The sequence below is a fragment of the Artemia franciscana genome, chromosome 1 (genome assembly GCF_032884065.1).
Source record: "Artemia franciscana chromosome 1, ASM3288406v1, whole genome shotgun sequence".
NCBI classification, from domain to species: domain Eukaryota; kingdom Metazoa; phylum Arthropoda; class Branchiopoda; order Anostraca; family Artemiidae; genus Artemia; species Artemia franciscana.
Window position 1 is genome coordinate 21,022,548 of NC_088863.1, and position 25,798 is coordinate 21,048,345.

General features: G+C 36.0%; 1 protein-coding gene across 4 annotated transcripts in view; it reads left to right on the top strand.

Annotated features, from left to right (window-relative positions):
• Positions 1 to 223: 223 nt before the first annotated feature.
• LOC136026799 (KN motif and ankyrin repeat domain-containing protein 1-like) overlaps positions 224 to 25,798 on the top strand; it is a 147,455-nt gene continuing 121,880 nt past the window's right edge. Inside the window, exons 1-2 of one of the 4 annotated variants that reach the window (XM_065703516.1) lie at positions 227 to 317; positions 22,109 to 22,341. The gene's annotated coding sequence lies outside the window, so the exon portion shown is untranslated. Of the gene's footprint in view, positions 318 to 15,942; positions 16,073 to 22,108; positions 22,342 to 25,798 lie in introns of those variants that run through there. The other 3 variants (XM_065703511.1, XM_065703508.1, XM_065703501.1) reach the window with 3 other exon arrangements.

Here is a 25,798-nt window from a genome sequence, read left to right on the forward strand (position 1 = left end):
CAATCAGCTCCATCACTTTGGCTATAATTTTTTTTTAATCAGAACAACGCACTTAATTTTTTGTATGTGTTGAATTATTCGACACATCCGACATTGCAGCAAAACGGATGGTATTGTGTCGCACGTCGCACGATTTTTGTCATTTGTCACATGTCGCAGGATTTTGCGCGAAGTCACAGCAGCGGGAACCAGGGGCTTGACATTCATGTTTTCCTCGATGCGGCAACATTGGTTAATGAGAGTTAAAGCAATAGAAAAATACAAAATATCCAACAATTAATCCTGGAAGTTTGACTTGCTTGCCCTACTTTATTTAGGTACCTAATTATGTTTAATATAGCTCTCGCTAAACCTAAATCTCTGAATTTTTTTTCAACATTGTAGATATTATACTTACTGGATTTTCAGTTTTTTTCATAGCCTACTAGCTTCACCATAGACCTCCTCCATGCCCTAGTCTGGTTCAGCTGTTGACCTAAGCCATTTCCAATTTCAGGCGAACTTACGTTTTTGGGGGGTAAATGAAGTGCATCTTGCTAGTATATCTTAAAAAGTAAGGTAAAACCCAGATACTCAAACAGTGCCAAGGCTCAAGATGGATAAACAACCAGATGAAAAAGAATCTTTTCTCAACAGATTTATACTTCTTCGCATAATTTAGCTAGGAAGAAAGTGAATACATCACTTAATGTCCTTTTATGCACTTTTTGGTAAAATTCTAGTTAATTGACTTCTTGCTATCTCAGAAAGGGTTTAGGTTAGGAAAATGAAACTTTCAGGGATGAATCTACATACTAAAGTATGTCCCGGGAAGGTATTTGAAGCTACTACCTCCACTGTTTCTCCCTCTAGAGGGCCCTGACCTTTGATGACCATTAAAGATATGTGTGTTCTAAAAGTGAAACCTTGCAAAATAGATCTTCTGGTTAATTAAAGTACAACAAAGTTGTTTTCAGCTTCATAACTTTGCTCAATTCCATTTTATAAAGTTTTAAAGATATATAAATACATTTTCTAAATTTAGAAAAAAAAAACATTAATATGGCTGAAAATTCTACACAAATAACAGGAATTGCATTTTCAGAACTAAAGGCAGAGAAAAAGCAACTAGTAACTGAAAATTAAAGTAAAATGTTGTTTTGTAAAAATTTCAATAGGTATAGACCTGTCATGTAGGCAAATTTCAGGGCCCTCTAGAGGGAGAAGGAGTGGAGGTGTGTACTTTAAAATACCTTCCCGGGACATACTTTGGCCTGTTGACCCATCCCAGAAAGTTTCATTTTCCTAACCTAAACCCTTTCCAAGATAGCAAGAAGTCAATCAACTAGAATTTTACCCTCTTTTTAATTACAACAATTGCTTCTGTGGTAAATTCTCTTTTGAGCTCTTAAAGGGACTCAAATTCCTATAAGCAAAATTGCCATTTTCTATCTGATTCATGATTGATGATTATGCTATTATTCTCATTAATCTAAGTAATAAAATATTATTTTGAAAACAAATTTGCAGAATAGGCCTATTTATAGAATAGAATATGATTTATTGGCTAAAATAGCACACAAGCTAGCATAAGCATGTCAGAACAATTACAATTACAATGATAAAATAAATGTTAAGGGATAAACATAGTTACCAAGTTAAATCAATTATTAAAATGCAAAACAAAATAGGGAACAAAAGAGTTTTTGTACCTCATTATCAACATTTGGGGACACAAGTCAAGTTGAGTATTTGGAGCTCTACAAGCATTAAGTCTTGTATTGGGAAGGATTGGGGGGTTTTCCTGAAGGGGGAAGAAGACATTGATGATAGTCAGAATGAAGGCACTTGTGCCCAAAGTTCATGGTAAGGAAGTGATGTAGTGAGTTCAAGTCTAGCCAAACTATCATCATAAGTAGTATAGGATGTCCCCAGTATAATTTTTATAGCTCTTTTTTGAATGCTGTCAATTTTAGAACATTGGGATTTGGTCAACCCAGGGTGCCAGACAGGGCAAGCATTTGCTTGCCCTAATATTTGATAAGTCTAAATATTATGCAGTTCATATAACTGACTTTCCAATAAAATGAACATACTACTTGATGCCTTTCTTATGTTTTTACAAATTTAATAATTGATTCTATTGCAAATTAAAATTTAAGCACTTTTTGAGCTCTTTGGAAACGACCAAAATATAGGGTAGGCCTATAAAAAAGGCTTAAAACATTGGTCTCAAATTTACTGCTTCATTATAAATCCATTTTTTAATGTTATATAATCCACAAGCAATGATTTTACACAATTAAGTTAAATAAATAAATTTTATTTTGCCCTTTATGCCATTCTTCTTCCTTGACACCAAATTTTCAATTACAGTAGTATACATTTTTTGTAATTTTTGATGAAATAGGACAATATTTTCTCAGGACAAAAATTATAAATAGTGAGATTAGGTTAGGTCAAAGAGTGCTTAAATTTGAGTTTGTGATAGAAGTGATTTTTACATTTGTAAAGAACATAAAAAAGGCATTGAGTGGTATGTTTACTTTAATGGTTGGCTAAGTCAATTATATGAACTACAAAATATTTACTAAAAAATTTTTTCAAAAGAACCTAAAATCACTGTAAAACAGCAAAGAAAGTACACCAGTAGAATAAACCCTAAACAGGAAATCCCTAAACAGGAAACTTACAGTTCCCCTCTTGAACAAAGAAAATTACATCTTTTTCAGGTAGCATTGATGTATCCTCTTTTAAATTACTCTTATATTTTTTTTTCTGTTTCTTGCTAGCAAAGCAAAACACTGAAACATTATATAGGGTTGTTGAAAGGTTTATTTGAAAGCTAATTTTTGTGGCTATTTAGTTTCTAACTATTTTTTGTACCTTACATCATGGTCTGAAAACTAAGGACAAGATAATAAGTTACCTTTTGGGGCTCCATTAGAGATTCAGATAATTTGGCCTATAAGCAATTATTATATTTGGAAAGAGCATAAAGAAAGGAATCAAGTGATGTGTCCACTCAGGTGATGCTAAATTATGGGAGAGTCAGGTACTATGAAGCATTTTTATTGGTTTACTGCTGTTTTCATGAAATGTATATGTCTGTTTCTAAAGTTTTGGTAGCATATACTGGTTTGCTTTACAGTATTTCTGATTTCTTTTTCCAGATTTACTGTTCTCTGATTTGCAATAGGAGGCTTAATTCTGGACTTAGTCAAGTATATCATGCCACCCCCATGTGGATGGTAATATGACACATACTGAGTCCAGTAAGGCACACTGATTTTGAATTTTCTTATTATTTTTGTTCAAAACTTTTATTAAACCAAAGCATAAACTTTTGATTATTTGAAGTTGTAGGTACTCAGATTAACAGGAAATGAAAGCTGCTCTGATAGGTAGCTAGTTCTACTGCTGATGATTGGGTGAGGTAGAACTAGCTCAACATTTTTTCTTTGGACAAATGATACAGGCTTGCCATTGTTTACAAATCTGTCAGAATTCTTTTTTCTAGGAACTCAACTTCTAGATCTCCTAAATCATCACACACAGAATTTTCAGATCCACTGCAAATCACTCTGACAATAAAATACTTGGCTGATTTTCTCTTTAATAATGACACCTTTGCTAAAAATGTAATGATTCTCTTTGACTTCCATTGAAGATTGTGTGATATCACCTCCTGGAAGTTCTAAATCATCATCTAAATGTAGCTCTGTTTTTCTATTAGATGATGAAGAATCTTTGTCAAAGAGGGCTTTTGATGTAGTAGCTGAAGCTGGAAATATTATTAGTATGGCAGGTTTCTTACCCCTTATATATTTTGAGCCTTCCTTTGCTTGTGTGTGATCTTTCTTTATCTGAGTGTCTGCTTCAAATTGTGCTTTCACTAGTGTTTCATTCAATACCCTTCCTTTTATCTTTTTCCTAGCCATGTCATTCCTACTAGCCTGTTAAGCACAAGCCTTTTGAAATGGGCAAAGCTGTTCTTGCAAAACAATGTCTGAACATGTATGATTGGCTCCTGATAAGATATTAACATTGTTCTTAGTTGTACTGCATCTGGATTGTTGTCTTGCATTCAGATAAAAACAGACTCTGTCATTTTCAAAGGGTAAACATTTGCTCCTAGATGGTGTTCCAATTTAAGGGTCTTTCAATTGCTTGTGGTGAATAAAATACAGTAATGCACATTTATTTCAGAAATCATCATGGTGCCACAAATGGATTTGATCAGCAGACAACCTAGTGTTAGAGTATTGAATAATTCTCTAGTAGCTAATAGATGACCAGAAATCAGTAACAATTTGTTATTATGCAAATAGAAAATAAGAGCCAAGGTAAAATGCACAAAACATGATGTGCTCTGAATTTCTTCAATGTACAAATGTGCAGTGCTGTATACATACATGTTTGCTGTGATAAATGCCTAACCTAATTCCCAGAAAAAAGTGGATAGTCTATGTCTCACTACTTTGTCCACACTGAAGTTCATAGCTAGCTAAAAAAAAATAATCTAAAGGTCCAAAAATGTGTTTATTATCATAAATTTTGACTTAGTAGTTTCTCCATCTTCTTTATCTTTTTCACAAAAAAAGCCTGGAACTCTTAAATAGCTCCTTTCAGCTTCCAACCACACATTTCATGTTCATAATACATGTAATGAATTCATAATACATTGCACAGCACAATTCATGACATGACATGTATTTTGACCTGCTTGTGGGAAGTGCAAGTGCTCAGATTGCCTGATCCTAGTATTTCAGGCCTACATGCCAGCTAGTACGAATACAGCTCTTCATACTTGCTCTAGCTCTCTTCTGCACAAGGTAACAATGCTCATAACCAACAAATAATTATCCACATAGGGAAAAAGCAATAAAAAAATACATAATCAGCAATCAACCCCCACACAACAGGTCATCAACATCAGAGCACATCTAAGCTTTTTTAATGGAAGCTGGTAAAGGTGCATCCACAATATCAAGCTTATGAGCTAGGGGATTCAGTGTATAAATTTCAGGGTACTTGCCATGCATTTGAAGGAAAGGTGACTTCAAAATTTCTTTAGCCAAGCTGCAGAGTCTACAACAATTTGAATCACTATGTTGCTTCTATCTGTATTATTCTTGTCACAGCATTACTGCTAAGCTTTTTATTTTGAAATAAGCCCCATTTTATTCAGACTCTTTGAATATTGGAACCAGAGCAGCAGGAGGCCTTCTATATTCATGATGGTTTCTAATTGCCTATGTAAGCATAATTGGATACTTTCAAGCAAGCTGTGGGCTGATAGACTTTACTTTCTTTGCAGCTAGGGTCCAGTGTCCTAGAAATGCTGGAAAGCCACTGCTAAGTTTGTCTTAGATAAAAAGTCAAGATGCTTTCTTATCTCCTGCAAATCAGTGTCCTTTGCATTTCAGGCTACAGTTTTTATTAGTTAAAGAGTAGTTTGGGAACTTAAGAAGATTGCTACCTTACTTAAATGAGAAGGTTTATTGTTGACAGCCTTCAGTGATTCCACTATTGTTGCCAGTTCAGCTATAACTGAGGAGTCCAGTGCAAGATGCTTTCAAATATTCAGTGAGGTATCCAGAATTTTTGCTGCTGTGATGGGTTTATTACCTACTAGGGGTCCATCAGTGTAATTAAGTTGATGGCTCTGGAAATCTGCAGCCCTTTCTCTCAAATATTTAGCTCTGATAAGTTCATTTGGGATATTCTCCTTTTGTTCTGTACAAGGGACAATTTTTTTTTTACATTTCATGTTAATGTTTGGTGAATGAAATGGAGGAGGAAGAGAATTGAAAGAATCCACATAAATTTTATCTACTGACCAGTTTTGATAAAGTGCAAAAAATGCTTGCCAAGATGCAATACTGAATTGATTATGCTGCTGGTGCTCCTATGATGAAGAGTGAAAATAAGGTACTGCTCCCTCTAAGCTTGAATCCTGGTATAATATTTGACAGTGAATTTGGCTATTCTCTTGCTTATAGATACAACTCCTGCTAGTTTCCTGGTATGTTCTCTAGAAATGGGTGTGTACAAGCCAAGAGCCATTTGAAGTGCCATATTATTTTATTAAAATGTTTTTTGAGAAGGGTGGGGGGGGGTAACTCAAGACTGTTATCCTACATAAATGACATCCATATTTGGCTATCTAAATTTTGATGAAAAAGTAATTTCACATTGATTTTGAGTTTTCAGTCTCTTTTTCATTGGTTCTTGCCTAGTTCTAAAATACGATTCCAACTATTTCAGCTGAATATGGGACATGGTCATGGCTGCACAAACATCCCTGAAAGTTTTATTCCTCAGCCTCAACTACTGTAGAAGTTTAATTGTTTATTATAACCCAAGCACCTATAAAAGAAAAAGCAATATGTACAAGCAAGCAAGCAATCACTCACTCACACAAGGAAGAATAAATATAGGCACACTATAAATAAGACACTAATGCAAGCAAAGCAAGGTGAGTATTCTACATCTCCTCTTCTTTATAAGCTACTACTTCAAAGATCCAAGGGAATGACAGGTTTGACTAACCGACCAGAACGAATGGTATATCTGGTATCTCTTGGCATCTAGGTAGAGATATCCTTATTGCTCTGTGGAGGTACGGCTATAGGCCCTGGAGTTCTAAGGGCAAGAGGAGACGTGAATGCTTGCTCTGGAGATGACGGATCCGAGAGTGCTCGTGGTGAAGGTGTGGTTCCAAATGGCGAGACGTTTCCAGCTCCAAATGATGGACTATCGAAGATAGGTCTTGGTGAGGGATGAAGAGTATTGTCTGTTTCGGTCCCTAAAAGGATCATCATTTGGATTTATTTGGGGCCTGATTTGTCGTCGGTTCCTCCGATAAGTTGAGCAATTCTGAGTCTTCACCAGATTTGAGCAGGGACCATCTCCAAAAACTTTGATTAGCAATGCCCTTTCCCACCTCCTTTTTGTCACTAAGTTTGACCCAAACTGGTTGCCCTTCCTTCAATGCAGTCAATGATTTTGCTGTTCAGTCATGGTAAGATTTCTGAATTCCTTGTTTCTTTTGTTTGTTGAATTCAAACGACGAATAAGGCACTATTTTTGGTTCGAGTTGTGATGAAGTCACCGGTAGTACGGAACGAAGCTGGCGACTCATCAGCAATTCTGCAGGTGAGTGGTGACCATCATCAATTGGTGTGTTTCGATGTTCAAGGATTGCTGAGTATGGATCCGATTTGTCCTCTAGTGCCTTTGACATGAGCTTTTTGGCAGTTTGGACTGTTTTTTCAACAAGTCCATATGCTTGTTGATATTTCGGACTGCTCGTTTTGTTGCTAAAGTCCCATAATTTGGCAAATTGCTCAAATTCTGATGACAGAAAATTTGGAGCGTTATCAGATGTGATTAATTTTGGTATTCCATGGCGACTAAATTGGCTCTTTAATTTCACAATGATAGCTGATGATGTCAATGTGTCGAGCTTATCAAGCTCAAAGAATCGACTATAGTAGTCGACAGTGATAAGATACTGGCGATTTTGCCAGTCGAAGATGTCAATGGCAATGTGTTCCAAAGGCAGCTTTGGGATCTCTGAGTATATAAGCGTCTCTTGCTGCTGCTTGTCAGGAAAGGCATTGCAAACATCACACTGTGATATATAGGAAGTGATATCTTTTGTGATACCAGGCCAGAATACGACAGTCCTAGCGTGCTGCTCGGTTTTGGTGATGCCAAGTTGTGATACATGCAGTTGTTGTAGGATCTCATGCTGCATGGATGGGGGAACTACAACTCTTGTCCCCTTCAAGATTATGCCTTGGTTGACTACAAGTTCGTCTCTGTAGTTCCAGAAAGTCAAACAGCTGGAATCACACTGTCGTCGAGATAGGGGCCATCCATCAAGTATAGTCTGAATTAATTTTCGAATTCAGTACAGGTTGCATTCCTGATTTTTTCCATTTTCCTGTCAGATATAGGTAAGTTTTTGAAGAGTGTATGGACAAAGGCTTCTGCTTGTTTCTCGTTTTCATTGTCGAGGTCAGGTGTGTGCAACCTTGACAGAGTGTCAGCCAAAGGTATTTCAGAACCTGGTCTGTATATAAATTTCAAACTATATGGCTATATTGACAGCATCATGCGCTGTAGCCGTGGCGGTGCTTTGGATATCGATTTTACAAGGATGCTTTCTAGAGGTTTGTGGTCTGTTGTTATTGTTACGGTTCTGTCATATATATACTGGTGGAAATGCTTGAACCAAATACAACTGCCAGCAATTCCTTCTCTATTTGTGAATACTGCTGCGCGGTTTCACTCATTGAACGTTAGCCAAAGGCAAAAACATTATCGTCAACTGCTATTACTGCCCTAGACCATGCTTTGATGCATCTACTTTTATCTCTATGTTTTCGCACTTTGGGTCAAAGTATGCTAAGTTTCTGCAAAGGGCTGATTTTATCTTTGAAAATGCCTTTTCATGAGCTGGTTTCCATTTGTACTCATCAGCCCGTGCTAGCTCTCTTAGGCTTTTGTTTAATGAGGACAAGTTTGGTATGTACCTCGACAAGTAGTTAAGCATGCCTAGAAGTTTTTGAAGCTGCTCGCTGTTTTCTGGCGGTGGCGTTTCCGTAATAGCCCGAGTTTTTTCGGGGTCGGGCTTTATTCCTTCCGAGGTCAGAAGATGCCCTAAGTATGGGATGCTCTCTGCACCAAACACACATTTCTCTTGGTTAAACTTCACACTTTTCTCACGCGCACGTTCTAGCGCTGCTTTCAATCGGATGATTCATCATCAAGCATCATTGACCAGAATCCTCAAGTGGCATCGAGTTTGTAGAAAATCTTGGCTCCAGCACTCCTCTGGGTGATGCTCTCGAATTTTGGGATTGGATAATGTGGTCTTTTTAGGTTCTTGTTCAGGTCCACGGGGTCCAGACATATCCTTAAGTTCCCATTTGCTTTCTCCACTATTACAACAGAATTAACCCAGTCAGTATGCTTTGTAACTTTCTCAATGATTTTCATCTGTTCCAGGCGATCGAGCTCAGCCTTTAATCTCTTCTCCAATGCAAATGGTACACGTTTTGGGGGTGGAACTGTAGGGACTGCTCCTTCCTTCAGCGTTAGCTTACACACGCCAGGAAGTTGGCCAATACCCTCAAAGACATCAGCATATTGGTCTATTATGATCTTGATTCGATCAGGGCAAGGTTGCATTGTTTGCACATCAAATATGAATTTGACAAGACCAAGATCAAGATCAACACTGGTTTGCCTACTAATTATTGGCACTTTCTGAGTGTCAACCACGAAGAATTTGTGCTTCTGTCCAGGCCTATCTTTGTATTGTATTTCAGTTTCACACACTCAATATACGTTCAACTTCCCGTTGGTATAGCTTGTCAGGATACTGTTGGTTTTGTTTAGTGTGGGACGGGGACAACATCTCTCATATTCCTTTAATGGAAGTATGTTGGCATCTGCTCCTGTATCAAGCTTGAAGCTGATGTACTTCTTTTGTGTACTGAAGTACGGATCAATGTGATGGTCTTTGGTTTGATTCATTGAATGAATTGAATCAATATACAACTCGCTTCCCGGGCTAGGGGAGAAGTCTAATGCATATATAGCCTGAGAACCAGAGCTTGTTCCTGGAATTTCTAGCTGGTGAACTGTTTTACTCTTGCAAACTGTAGCATAATGGTTGATCTTACCACACTTGGAGCATGTTTTTCCTTTTGCGGGGCACTTGTGTCCACGGGAATATTGTCCACCACACATATTAGATTCAAGATATTTGCTCACAACATCGACTTCTTGTTTGATAGCTGTCTTGTGCTCAGCTTCATTCATAGTTAGTAGTTGTGCTTTGGTTTCTTCCATTGCTCGGCTTGTGTTAATGGTAGTAGTGAGTGTTGATCCCTGTGTAAGCAATTTTTCTCTGATTCTGTCATTTCTTATACCAAAACTAGCCTGTCCCTGACCATTTCATCTTCTGAATTCCCAAATGAGTAGTCTTTTGCTAAGATCTTGAGACTTGTTACATATTGTTCAACTGTCTCTACAGCATCCTTTTGTGAAATTTGTATCTGGCAAAAATGGGGTTTGCCATTGGTTCCACATAAGTGTCAAACTTTGCCAAGTATGCAGATACATTCTGTTCTGAGTCAGCAATAGTGAAGGTGTTAAATATATCCCTGCCTTTTTCACCAACCCATATGAGCAAGTATGAGCATTTCACAGTTTCTGCTTTACCACTAAGGAGGCCACTGAACATTAATTTTGCATGCTGCTTAAACATGCATGTTTCAAGTTTTGTGAATTCCAGTCGATCGTTGATGTTGAGCAATGAACTGAATCCATCTTTACTTGGTTACTTCTGACACCATGTAGAAGTTTAATTGTTCATTATAACCCAAGCACCTATAAAAGAAAAAGCGATATGTACAAGCAAGCAATCACTCACACAAGGAAGAATAAATAAAGGCACACTATAAATAAGACACTAATGCAAGCAAAGCAAGGTGAGTATTCTACAACTACCTTCCAAAATAACAAAAAGCTACTCATGTAGAATTTTGCCAATAATTTTCATTGATCATGTATCCAGGGTTTCTTCCATTTCAATCTATATTTTACCAGTTTTATATATAGCCTAGGGCTGTACCTGTCCTCACTAGGGAGGGGATAATTATCAGTGTAGGGGAAATTATATTTGGACAGAATGCTGAATAGAGAATTCAATGGTACCAGTCATCTCTTATTGTAGTGTTTCCTTCTCAGGAGTGGCTACCTAAGGTGACATTACTAAGTCTCATGAACTAGCTGGTGATGAGGATTGAGTAGCGAAAACACGAATGGAAGTCAGTAGATGTATATATAGGATATAAAATAGTCTACAAGTTTTCTGCCTGGGAAAACATTGTTTTAACTTTAAATAGAGATAAATTAACTTACAGTCAATGAAAATTCAAGAAATTTATGCCATTTCAAAAAGTTAAAAGTGATCAGATGAACTGTGCTGCTTGACTACTGAGGTCCCTGTGTTTTCCCTGTAGTATGTTGCTACATCTGGGTTCAGCCTTGGGTCCTGTTTTACCAATCCAAGGTTAAACTCACTGCACCACTACATGACAATACCATTTCAAAGACTGCGCATTGGAGAATTTTAAAATTTGCAATACCACCATTCCGTAAAAAATATTTCTGATTTGATATAGTATAAGTTAGAAGACTGAAATAACCCCAGGTTTGCACAGCTGCGTTTCCATGTGAAAACTTCATTTTTGTTTCCTTAAACCTGGGACGGTTAATTTGGAAAAATTAGAAAAAAAACGAGGTATTTTTAACTTGCGAACAGGTGATCGGTTCTTAATGAAATTTGATATTTAGAAGGATATCGTGTCTTAGAGCACTTATTTCAAATCCTGACCGGATCTGGCGACATAGGGGAGTTTGAGGGGGAAACCTAAATTTTGGAAAACGCTTAAAGTGGAGGGATTGGATGAAACTTGGTGGGAAAAATATGCACAAGTCCTAGATACGTGATTGACATAACCGGAACGGATCTGTTCTCTTTGGTGGAGTTGGGGGGGAGGGTAATTCTCAAAAACAAAAAATGAGGTATTTGTAGCGTACGAACGGGTGATCACATCTTAATGAAATCTGATATTTGGAAGGATCTTGAGCTCTTATTTTAAATCTTGACCAGATCTGGTGACATTGGAGGGAGTTGGAGGGGGAAACCGGAAATATTGGAAAACGTGAAAATTGCGGTATCTTTATCTTACGAATGGGTGATCGGATCTTGATGAAAATTGATGTATAGAAAGATCTCATGTCTTAGATGCTCCATTTTCATAAGATCTTGTGTCTCGTAAGAGACATAAGATCTTATGTCTCAGATGCTCCATTTTCAATTCTAATCAGATCTGGGGACATAGGGGGTTGGAGGGGAAACAGAAATCTTGGAAAACGCTTAGAGTGGAGAGGTCGGGATGAAACTTGGTAGGTAGAAGAAGCAAATGTCGTAGATACGTGATTGACGTAACCGGACTGAATCCGCTCTCTTTGGGTGAGTTAAGGGGGGGGGTGGTCCAGCGCTTTGGAGAGTTTTTTGCTTCTGGACGTGTTAGGACGATGAAAATTGCTAGGCGTGTCAGGGATCTGCATAAATTGACTTGATAAAGTCGTTTTCCCCGATTCGACCATCTGGGAGGCTGAAGGAGAGGAAAAATTTGAAAAAAGAGGTATTTTTAAATTACGAGTGGGTGATCGGATCTTAATGAATTTTGATATTTAGAAGGACCTCGTGTCTCAGAGCTCTTGTTTTAAATCCCGACTGGCATTAAGCCTCTGATTTTCCTTTTAAATCAATCTATTGATTCTTAGAATTTTGCTAGAGCTCATGCCATATGAGCTTTTGGCTCTTCCGACCTCGTCACAAGTGCCATATGAGCTCTTAGCTCTTGTTTTTTTTTTACTTTGAAAAGAGGTTATTATCCGAATTATTATTCGTGAGGTCTTTTCTTTCTTTCATTCATTCATCTCAGTCATTTGACTGTAAAACAAAAATCAAACTTAGGTTATTGTAAGGTTATTATTAGTTATAAAAAAGTAAAATTAATATGTAAATTCTGTTTTAATTCTTCATGAATGGTGAGCAAAAATTGAATTCTACATCAATTCAAAAAAGTTCAGAAATTAAATAGATAAATACAAGTTTTTTTTTAACTACAAGTAAGGAGTTACATTAAAACTTAAAACGGAAAAAAATTATTCCTTATATGAAAGGGGCTGTTCCCTCCTCAACGCTCCGCTCTTTACGCTAAAATTTCACTCTTTCTCGCGACTCTACTTTTTAAAGCACTAAAAACTATAGCGTAAAAAACGAGGCGTTGAGGAGGGGACAACCCCTTTCATATACAGAATGATTTCTGTTTGCTTTAAGTTTTAATGTCGCTCCTTACTTGCAGTTAAAAAACTTCTTTTTTTTATTTAATTTATAACATAGATCAGTTTGATACCTGTGCTGTGTAAAGTCCAATCCGGTTTGCGCCCCTCGTATCTTATTTATATTCATAGATTTGCTGCATTTTTTTTTTAATTTTTAATCCATTTTGAAAACGAATTCAGAAAATTTTTATTTAACAATTATTAGTTTGCAGTCTAGATTCATTTTTGTGCTTAGGTTGAGAATCCTAGCATGATACAGGTTTAAACAAGGGAGAAAATACCCTCTTCTTGCTAAAAAAGTAATATTGGGAAGGGGAGGGGTGAAAGATTACTTTTGACCATAAAACATTGTCTAGAGCTTGCAATATCTCATCGAATGACCGACTTCTCGTTCTATGATCATTCGTTCTAATTCCTCTATTCATTCTTTATGTAGACTCCGAATATTATTTTCAAATGCTCCCTGAGGCTAAGAGGGCAAGAACAGCATAACTTTAAAAGGTGGTGATAGAAAATATGTGAGGATATTCGGAGAATCTATGCAAAAAAGGATATCTTTGATGGGCATATACCTGAACTATTGTCTAAGCCATCCCCCAAGGACGGGCTGGTGGAGATTCCCTGGGGCTAAGAGTGCAAGAATACCATACCTTTAAATGATAGTGATGGAAAATATGTAAGGATATTTGGGAAATTTATGCAAAAAGTGTATTTTTTATGGTCATATATCTGAACCTTTGTCTAAGCATCCCCCAAGATCCTTGCTAGGATATTTTATTTAATGGTTTTTTTGTTTACTTAGGCTACTGAGAATTTTCCCTATTTTCGTGTTTTATCTTACTTATTGAAAAAGAAATGAGAAAACAGGAAGGATTTAACAAAACATAACTTGAAGGAAGAGGGATGGACTTAATTCTTTTATTTTTATTAGCTTGTTCTATGCTACTTCTTATGACCTTGATTACCAGTTTTAGTCATAAAACGAAAATTTTCTAAAACCACATACAATTTATACTATCTTTTTTATTACAATCAATCCGTCCGTTCTGGTTCATTCCTCTAGCGATGTTCTGATAAGCAAATATTTTAGCTTATATTTTTAGCTTATATATGTTCTGATAAGCTTATATTTTTAGCTTATATTTTGACTCATTCTCTCAATTCTTCTTTTTAAAACAGTAAAAAACTTTAGCGTAAAGAGCGGGGCGTTGATGAGGAAGCAGCCTCTTTCATATACGAAGTAATTTCTGTGCGTTTTAAGTTTTAATGTCGCTCCTTACTTTCAGTTAAAAAAACTCGTTTTTTTTATTTAATTTCTGAACGTTTTTGAATCAATGCATGTTTTGATTTTGGCTCTCCGCAGAGGAATAATCAAAACGAAATTTGCATATTTTTTTGGGGGGGGCTAAATGGCTTTCTCATAATTTTGATCGAATGATTTTGAGAAAAAAAGAGCGGGGGCGAAGCCTAGTTGCCCTCCGATTTTTTGGTTAATTAAAAAGGCAACTAAAACTTTTAATTTTTTACGAATCTTTTTATTGGTAAAAGATTTACGTAACTTATAAATTAGCTTACGTAAAGAACTTTTGTATTCTCATGTTTTTATTACATATATGAGGGGATTCGCCCCATCGTCAGTACCTCGCTCTTAACACTAAAGCTTAAATTTTATCCCAATTCATTAAGAATGACCCCCTGAATCACAAAAGCCGTAGAATAAATAGTTGAAATTACTAAAAATACTTTAGCGTAAAGAGCTAGGTATCATAACGAGGTGAGCCCCTTATATGGGTAATAATTTCTGTTTGTTTTAAGTTTTATTGCTGTTCCTTACTTCCAGCTGAAAAAGCTTTTTCACATTTATTTTTTAATTTTTTTTTAAATAATGCTAGTAAATCCTGCTCTCCCTTCATGGAAGTTTTCTTCTCCCATGACAAATTCTCGATGGAAAGTTCCCCCAGCATATCCCCCTCTTCTCAACCCCTCCCCCCAACCAAAAAAATCCTCCTGAAAACGCCTGTATACTTCCCAATAACCATTACTATATGTAAGCACAGGTCAAAGTTTGTAACTTGTTGCCCCTCCCACGGGGACTGTGGGGGAGTAAGTCGTCCCCAAAGACATATTTATAAGGTTTTTCGACTACGCTGAATAAAATGGCTATCTCAGAATTTTGATCCGTTGACTTTGGGAAAATAATTAGCGTGGGAGGGGGCCTAGGTGCCCTCCAATTTTTTTGGTCACTTAAAAAGGGCACTAGAACTTTTCATTTCCGTTAGAATGAGCCCTCTTGCAACATTCTAGGACAACTGGGTCGATACGATCACCCCTGGGGAAAAAAAAACAAAACAAAAAACAAATAAACACGCATCCGTGATCTGCCTTCTGGCAAAAAATGCAAAATTCCACATTTTTGTAGATAGGAGCTAGAAACTTCTACAATAGGGTTCTCTGATACGCTGAATCTGATGGTGTGATTTTTGTTAAGATTCTATGACTTTTAGGGGTTGTTTCCCCCTATTTTCTAAAATAACGCAAATTTTCTCAGGCTCGTAACTTTTGATGGTTAAGACTAAACTTGATGGAACTTATATATTTAAAACCAGCATTAAAATGCGATTCTTTTGATATAGCTATTGGTATCAAAATTCCATTTTTTAGAGTTTTGGTTACTATTGAGCCGGGTCGCTCCTTACTACAGTTCGTTACCACGAACTGTTTGATTATAATCCATGCGTTATTAAGCTTTTCAGTGTGGATTAATGTTGAAATTGAAATAGTGCTTTATACAGGAGGTACCTGATCCTTTGTAGGTGTCCCTCTGCCCAACAAATTGTCTAAATCAGTAAGATCCAATGTCAGGATCCTTGAAAGACAATAAACCAAGCCCCCATTAAGTTACCCCCTTCGTTTGGCAAGGGTGTACACATGCCTTTTTGCGTGCCATTATTTAAAGGTATTTATTTTTTAGTTGCTACGGCTCCGCCCCTTTCTTCATCCAGTTTTTGAAACATTTTCTCAATAGACAGTCATCTTTGAGATTGCAATTGTTCTGGAGCGGGGCGGAAATTTGTGCTTAGATAGATGAAAACGTTTGGATTTGTATCGGATGATTTATACCTTATGACGGGTATATTAGTAGCCCTTTGAGGTAGACTGATTGTTTAATTATATCTTATTTCTATTATGTACCCTAGGAGCTACTCGCTCTCCTCCTTATGGTAGTACCAGTTGTTCCAACAGGTATGGCCACGCTATATCTCTTGGCGCATGGTACATTTTGTGCCATCTGATTTGAAAGATGTTTCAAAAGTGGACAACCCCTCGAATTTATCTTTTTCTGTTTGTAGCGTTTCGTGTTACATAGTCTGATTAGAAAGGGAAATCGATAAACCCGGCTCATTTGTAATTGCTGTTTCTGCTCAAATAAGTTGCTGTTTTGTTTTGAAGTTCTTTTTCTTCTTAAAAGTGAATTTGGTCGGTCTAACGGGATCTCGGTGAGATGATATGATCATGTCGGACGCTCTTTTAAAACTGAATTTAGAGCTGAATACCTGTATTTTCATGTAGTTTTTTTTTATTCGTCCCAAAGTTTTCTTGGGGGCACAGGATTCGTGGACCAAGAACTGGAAATCTCCCATACCTTTCCTTCTCCAGTGTTCTCATAAAAATTAAAATCAAGAGTTAAAATTATTTAAAGAGGAAATTAGCATGGTAATTCAATAAAAACAATCTTAACGTGTACAAAAATGGGTTAAGCAAAAGAACATTCGTTATGAAGATTTAAATCGTTGGAAACTCTCATATTCTTCTACAGGCATGCACATATTCCTTTAAATGTGAGGGAAGGCAGCTTGAAAATTTCAAATAGCGCCCCCGTAAAATACATCATTTTTGGTCAATTCAAATAAAAATAGGAGCCAATTCGTTCGATTTTTTTCTAATTATACTTATATAAGTATGATCTATGGATTCGCAAGCATTTAAGAGTTGAAGTAAAACAATGTAAGACATGGACACAAATAAAGGAGACCTTGAAAACCCTTCAGATTTAAGCGGTAAATATATGGCTGTTCATATCATTGACTTACCGATAAAATAAACATACCACTCGATGCCTTTTTTATGCTCTTTACGAATATAATAATCGCTTCTATCGCAAATTCAGATCTAAGCATTTTTTGACCTAATCTAACCTAACTTAAACTAACCTTATTATAGATAATTTTTGCACTGAGAAAATGTAGTATTATTTTGTCGAAAACGACGCTGAGAAAATGTAGTGTTATTTTGTGGGAAAACGACCGATAACTCATACTTTAATTGAAAATTCTTCATTTTTATGAGCTCAAAAAGTGCTTAAATATGAATTTTGCGATAGAAGCGCTTATTTTATTCGTAAAGAGTATAATAAGTAAAATATAGTATAATATAATATATAATATAATAAGAGTATAAAGAGTATAATTCGTAAATTCGTAAAGTATAATAAATATAAATATTTATTCTTAAAAAGGTATTGAGTAGTATGTTCACTTTATTGGTAAGTTAATAATATGAACAGTCACATATTTACCATTTAAGCTACCTTACTAAAATTCTGAGGCACTCCCCTTAGCCCCTTATTGGGAGAGGGAAATACCCACTCCTTGCAGCCCCTGAATTGGGAGTAATCACTCAGTCTGTTGAAGAATTGTGCTAAGTTCTCGACTTAAAATTGATTGTAATTCTGTAAGTGAAATAAATATGACAATGAAAATAAACCAAGCTTTACTGAAAAAAGGTTAATTATTCATTAACCACTTGTTATACCAATAGTTTATACAGTCCAAATGCTTTTAATTTTTAATTTGCGGCACTTCCAACGGAATAATTTCAAACAAAATCTCATGGTGACAAAATCCATTCCTTTCAAAAACACAACATTCTATAAGGGCGACCTGTTGGAATGTTGACAAGCTTTGATAGTTGGAATTAAAAGACGAAATATTTATTTTTATCCTTTTTTATTCCAAATATGTAGCAGTATATTTTGTTTTAATTTGAAATTTGAAATTTCAAATTTGACTCTAATTCTATCCCCTCTCCCAGTCAAATGGACATGTTAAGTCCCCCCTCCCTCCTTGCTTGTCACAATACCCCACTCTGTAATGGCACATGCGTAAGAAGGGGCTTTGGACCCGTAGCCCCAAAGTCCCGAGATTTTTTTATGTTTCTTGTAATATATCCAACCTATCATATCGTTAGCCTATATTTTATGATTTTTTGATGTTTAGCCCCCCACCGAAATGGATTTGTGGCTACGTTCCTCATCCTGCATATCAAAGTTCAATGAATCTACTCAGTGGCTGGCATAAAAGCACAGGTGGTCGTGCAACGACACCCGCTCTACGTAAATCTGGCACTTAATTGCCAGAAACATGTCTGAGGGCAAATCAGGTCACTACTATTAACATTAACAGCAAGTTTAAGGTTTCAAAAGCAAACAAATGTCGAGAAATCGATGAAAGTATAAACAAAAATCGACATGGTTGTCGATCCGTTGTCAGAGTGACGCCAAACCATAGATTCTAAAACTAGATACGTCTTAAGGGATTGTTGGTCTATGTCTTGACAATTTTATGGTAAAATATCTTACTTTAAATAGATTGAAATAGGTTAGCCAAGAATATCTGATTATAGCCGAACGTCGTTTGGAATTGGTATCTTATTTAAAGATAATTTTAGGCCTTTAGTATATCTTGGATACTGAAGAAAAGATGCAGGGGATTTTTTCTAGTATAGTCTGAGGTACTTCCAGCAAAAATTGAAAGACCCAAGCTTAAAAATTGACGGGTGGGGAATTCAAATCTTCTGATAAGGCCCGATATCCTAGTGATTAGTGATTCGTGTGTTTGTAATCTATTTATTATCTATGTATTCTATATATTATTTAATGGCCCTCTGTATTGAATAAGCGATTTTTTTCATTCTTGTACGTATCATAAATCACTGAACATTCCGAACAAACTAATGAATCCAATTTTACGAATTAGCTATGTCCGGTTTTCTATCGTTCTTGCACAATAGGGTAAGAACAGTAGGAAGTAACAGGATCTAAGAGGCAAAGTAGTTATTATTTATAACGTTGTGTTCACACCTCGATTCTAAACAAAATTTTAGTGGATTTTGAAGGATCCTCCTCGTTTTACCGATTACGTTCCCACAATAGGAGGTACACGAGAGAATGGTAAGCAATAGATTAATACAATGATGAAAAAGCATCTAGAGGAAGAAACCTGCTGGCTTGATCAAACGTTGCTTCCTGTCTTAAGAACTGGTGTAAGAGCCTTACTATAAGCCTGGTATAAAAAAATGAGAATTTATTTAGGTAATTGTATGATATGCCCCCTGCAACTCAAGTTGTTTGCATTATTCATTGACGCATTGTAAACCGGTTTCTTTCGCTAGTTTCTATCAACTTAGCGTGAGAAAAGACAGAGAATTGACAGAATGGATGGGAAATATGTAATTTGGGCTCTACATTTGCACATTTTGGGGAATGGGGGTAAAGTATTTGGCAGTTTGAAGTCAGAAAACAATTCTTAGTTCATAATATCCGAATGATTGTAGCTAACACATCTTGCATGCAGACCCGTTGTACTTTACCCCCACCCTCCTAATGTGCAAATATATAGCCCAGTTTTTTTTCAAGGTATTATATTATTAGCATACTTAGGTATATTTTAATAAGATTAACCAAACTTTACTTCTTGACCTACAGGGAGTATATCATACTAGTACCTTTATTTATATTTAATTATTTCATTTTCTTTTGTAAATCAGGGCTTTAAAATATCTCGAGGGGTATAATTTCCTATGTGGCAGGGGGAGAGCAACTACCCCTCCCAGACATTGATTTGCCCCCCCCCAACCCCAGACCCCCAGCTGAAATTTATTTTCTTCAAAAATCTTGTCAAAACAATGATAAGCCTGCATAATTCAAGCATCCACAGAAACGGGTCAGTTTTCCTTAGCATATATATTTACCTTTATGGTACTATATGGCTCATTTTTCAATTTTCACTGTCATTTTCACTTGATTTGGAAAATTGGCTCCAACTTTGCCTCTCCCCACCCCTCAGGATTTTGACGAAATTACGCCACTGAATATCACATTTTAATTTGATTTTACTCCTCAACTAAATATTGTCCTATTTGTTTTTTTTATTTGTTACGGAAAGAAATGTAGCATTTAAAACTATCCTTTTAATCAATCCATTTAGTGTCAAATGAGATGAACTTTAAACATTCGATTCTAAGGTCACTTTTAGGCAAATTCTATAACTTGGAGAATCAGCTTATCTCGCCTATTCTATTTTTTGTGGCGAAACAATTTAGAATTGAGTGGACAATCTTGCCATACTTGTGGAGCTTGGATAATAGATCCGAATAAATGACAGCAAACTAATAGCCTACACCTACTTTCCCAGAAACCTGAGAAAGCCCATTTAACTCCTCCGTTTTTTGCCGGAGATAGAGATTTTCGGCTTTAATGAGTTTTTTTTTTGATTAGACATATCAGTGTTCTTTTTAAAGTTCGAGAAAGGCTAGTCCCTAAAAAAGGTCTAGGTATCTGCTAGGAAACTTGCTTTGAATTAAATCTTTACTGACACAGAGGACATAAGGTTTAGAGTATCTTTCCATAGCAGGGGGAGATTTTTCAAGGACAAAATTCTCTATGGGGCAGTTTTTCACGAAATAAACTCTCTATAGGAATTCCTGCGGTAGCAAATTTCTACTAAATTTAGTAGAAATTATTATTATATTAAGTTTAAAGTTTAATTATCAATTAAACTTTACATATAAAACCTCGGATTCTCAATAGCTCTCGGTGGTAGCTAGTCACCTTGGATAATTCACCTATGGGTTCCTTGTTTTTGAGGCGGTCTCCTGGCATTGAGGCGGTCACCTGGCATTGTGGCATTGAGGTTCGCAATAGTGGAATAATTTCATCCAATCCAGAGGGGGGGGGCAAAGTTGGAGTCAGTGCTCCCAAATCAAGTGAAATGACAGTGGAAAATGAGCCTTATAGTACCATAGAGGTAAAGATATACTAAAGAAAACTGACTGTTTCTCTGGATAATTGAATTGTGCAGGTTATTAAATTTCAGTTGAGGGGGAACTGGGGACTGGAGGGGGCAGTTGATATACAGAAAATTGCGCCCTATGTTTGCAAAATGATTTGAAGGTATCAAATTCTCTTAACATCCTCTTGTAAGTAAGGCTCTTCCAGAGATATTTCAGTATTACAATTTTTGGTACTTGTATGATATACCCCCTGCAGCTCAAGAAGTGAAGTTAGGTTAATCCTAATAAAATATACCTAAGTATGATAAAAATATAATACTTTGGAAACAAATTTTAGTTATTTATTTTCACATTAGGAGGGTGGGGATAAAGTGCAGCGGGTCTGCATGCAAAGTGTGTTAGCTACAATTATTCTGATATTATGAAGTAAAAACTGTTTTCTGACTTCACACTGTCCAAATTCTTTACCCCCCCCCTAATGTGCAAATGTATAGCCCAAATTATGTGTTTCCCATCGATTCTGTCAATTCTCTGTCTCTTCTCACGCTAAGTTGAAAGAAACTAGCGAAAGAAACTGGTTTACTGTGCGTCAATGCATGAACAAACTGAGCTGCAGGGGGTTTATTATACAATTACCCAATCTTTGCAACTAATATCATTTGTATATAAGGGATTTTCAGTTTAATGAATATCACATGGTGAATTAAGCGCCTTAATTCATAAATACTGTCAAGAGTTGTTTCTTATTCTGTAAAAGAATCTTATTGAGACGGGTCAGAAGCCTACATTCTTTGAATATATTTAGGCTTGTCACTTTTGACGTAACATCTGGACTAGGTTTTGTGACAAGAATAATGAAAGCTTTCTTGTTCAAAACGATCAATTCAATGAATAAATATAGTTACTTAATTTTGGCTAATGTATCATCCTGTTTCGAGCATTGACTAATAATCGTGATGGTCAGTTATTACAGCGGTTGATGTAATTTAAAACTTGTAGGCCTCTATATTTTGCTGAGTTTTAGCGTCTAAAATTCGCTGTTCAAGTGCTTGTATTCGAGTACGCTCAATACCGTTCTCAGAACTGCAGAAACTTTATTTCAGCTTTCCCTTTGCAGGAAGGGTGAGAGCTAACTATGTTTCTGGGAATGTTGGGTCAAGGCTCAAGGCTACAATTTTGAAAAATTGTATGATTTTGACAACATATTATGGTCCTTTTGGTGACAATCTCACTGCCCCTCGCCCGAAAGACTGCCCTTAACGAGTAGGAGGGCCTTTCTTTGACAAGAAGTTGTCATTAGATCGAAGTGCACAAATAAGCACGAAGCGTACAAAGTAAACGGATTTTTTGGTAATCCTATTGATATTTTTCCTACGCTTAAGTTTTTTAGCGCTTGATTCTTTCTCTCAACTCTTCTTTTTAAAACAGTAAAAAATTTTAGCGTAAAGAGCGGGGCGTTGATGGGGAAGCAGCCCCTTTCATATACGAAGTAATTTCTGTTCGTTTTAAGTTTTAATGTCGCTCCTTACTTTCAGTTAAAAAAAACTTGTTTTTTTTTTAATTTAATTTCTGAACGTTTTTGAATCAATGCATGTTTTGATTTTGGCTCTGCAGAGGAATAATTAAAACGAAATTTGCATTTTTTTTTTTTTTTTGGCTAAACGGCTTTCTCATAATTTTGATCGAATGATTTTGAGAAAAAAGAGCGGGGGAGGAAGCCTAGTTGCCCTCCGATTTTCGGTTAATTAAAAAGGCAACTAGAACTTTTAATTTTTTACGAATCTTTTTATTAGTAAAAGATATACGTAACTTATAAATTAGCTTACGTAAAGAACTTTTGTATTCTCATGTTTTTATTACATATATGAGGGGGTTCGCCCCCTTGTCAGTACCTCGCTCTTTACACTAAAGCTTAAATTTTGTCCAAATTCATTAAGAATGACCCCTGAATCAGAAAAGCCGTAGAATAAATAGTTGAAATTACTAAAAAATACTTTAGCGTAAAGAGCGAGGTATAAGGAGTAGGTGAGCCCCTCATATGGATAATAATTTGTTTTCGTTTTAAGTTTTAATGCTGCTCCTTACCTACAGCGGAAAAAACTTTTTCATATTTATTTTTTTCATTGTTTTTTTAAGTAATGGTAGTAAATCCTGCGCTTCCTTCATGGAAATTTTCTTCTCCCATGACAAATTCCTCGATGGAAAGTTCCCCCAGCATATCCCGCTCTTCTCAACCCCTCCCCCAACCAAAAAATCCTCCTGAAAGCGCCTGTACATTTCCCAATAGCCGTTGCTATATGTAAGCACTGGTCAAAGTTTGTAACTTGTAGCCCCTCCCACGGGGACTGTGGGGAGTAAGTCGTCCTCAAAGATATAGTTATAAGGTTTTTCGACTACGCTCAATAAAATGGCTATCTCAGAATTTTGATCCGGTGACTTTGGGAAAATAATTAGCATGGGAGGGGGCCTAGGTGCACTCCAATTTTTTTGGTCACTCAAAAATGGCACTAGAACTTTTCATTTCCGTTAGAATGGGCCCTCTCGCAACATTCTAGGACAACTGGGTCGATACGATCACCCCTGGGAAAAACAACAAATAAACACGCATTCGTGATCTGCCTTCTGGCAAAAAATACAAAATTCCACGTTTTTGTAGATAGGAGCTTGAAACTTCTACAGTTGGGTTCTCCGATACGTTGAATCTGATGTTGTGATTTTCGTTAAGATTCTATGACTTTTGGGGGGTGTTTCCCCCTATTTTCTAAAATAACACAAATTTTCTCAGGCTCGTAGCTTTTGACGGGTAAGACTAAACTTGATGAAACTTATATATTTAAAATCAGCATTAAAATGCGATTCTTTTGATGTAGCTATTGATATCAAAATTCCATTTTTTAGAGGTTTGGTTACTATTGAGCTGGGTCGCTCTTTACTACAGTTCGTTACCACGAACTGTTTGAAAATTGAAGATAAGTTATTATGTAAACTACAAAAATATTTAAGGTACCTGAGCAATAATTTGAATATTTTAATTCAAGCCAGAAAAATGCCTGAATATTTAAAAATTAGTTTGTTCTTTTGCTTGATAAAATCAACTTGCAACGTGATTAAGCTTACAGGTTTGAACGTTAACAGGTATATAATGTCAGTAGGAAGGCCCAAAAAATGAAAATTTGCAATTATTGCAAATGATGATTCTCTATTTTGACAAAAGATTACAACAATTCAAAAACCTTAAAAAAGAAAACCTAAAGTTTGAAGCTTAGTAGATATCATTGTTGGAAATCGGATCAGCTTCAATAATCAAATTTCTTTGAAAAGACAGCAGAAATAAAAGACATTAAACTGGGTAAAGGGTAAAAAACTTGTAAATGGAAAAATATTTATATATATATTTTAACAATGGATTACAACAGTTCAAAAACCTTAAAAAAGAAAATCTTTTAAATCTTCTTGTCAGTAGAGAGACCCAAAAACGAAAATTTGCAATTATTACAAATTTTGATTCTCTATTTTGACAAGAGAAACCCTAAAAAAGAAAATCAAAAGTTTGAAGCTTAGTACATATTGTTGTTAGAAATTGGACTAGTTCAATAATCAAGTATCTTTGGACAGAGACATCAATATGAAAAGACATTAAATTGTATAAAGAGCCAAAAACTGGTAATTACAAAAATATTTTTATATATTTTAATAAGGGATTACAAAAGTTCAAAAACCTTAAAAGATAAAACCAAAAGTTTGAAGCTTAGTAGAAATCGCTGTTAGCAATGGGACTTGCTTTTATAATCAAATGTCTTTGAAAAGACTCAGTATGAAAAGACAGCTAATTGTCTGCGGTTAGAAGACAAGTGACAATGAGAATCCATGTATAGAAGCCTGCCGTTTGCCAAGTGCCAGGGCCCGGTGGCAATATATATCCATCCATATAAGTTCTATATAAGTTTTCAATATTCATTCGTAAACACTTCTGGAAGATAGGGATGATCAGATCCAGATAGAGGTCTTTTTGTAAAAAAAAACATGCTAGATCTAGTCAAATTATACAAACATTTCTTCTTCTAATTAATGCGGCACTTGTCAATCTGAGTGTTTTCTATAAAATACTCTTCTTGATCTTTGTAATATCTAAATTGTTTGTTACCAAGAGGTAACAACATGGATCTATCTTTCCCTCCCCCTTTTTCTCAGCCCCTATGAGAACAGCCCTGCCTCAAATACTCCTTACTGCCCCACTGTCTCATCCAAGCCCTGATTGGGAATTGACACTTTTAGTATAGATTATAATCCATGAATTAAGGTTTTCAGCGTGAATTAATGTTGAAATTGAAAATCATCTTACAGTAGTGGCTTATACAGGGTACCTGCTCCTTTATAGGTGTCTGTCTGCCCATTAAACTATCCTAATAAATCCAGTAAGATCCAATGTCAGGAACCTTGAAAGACAAAGAAATATGAATGTCTTTCTAGAAGTTATGTTTTAGTTTATTGATTAATTTGGATATTTTTCTATGTTAATACTTTTGTTGACCTCTCTGTGATGATAAAATACTCATCCCTTGAAAGGTGAATTGCTGTACCTGCAGGAAATAAAATCAACTTCGAAGTTTTGAGTTTTTCTATTCTCATTTCGGTGTGCATCTCAGTTATGTTGAAAAAACTGGTTGTCAAATTCTTCCACTACTGAGTAATTTTTCCTAGTCCTATAAATCCATAAAAATAATCGGGGTTCAGCTTATTCCCCCCCCCCAGAAAAAGCCTCCCGGCAGAAAATTCCTCCTCTGACAATTCTCCCCGGGAAATTATC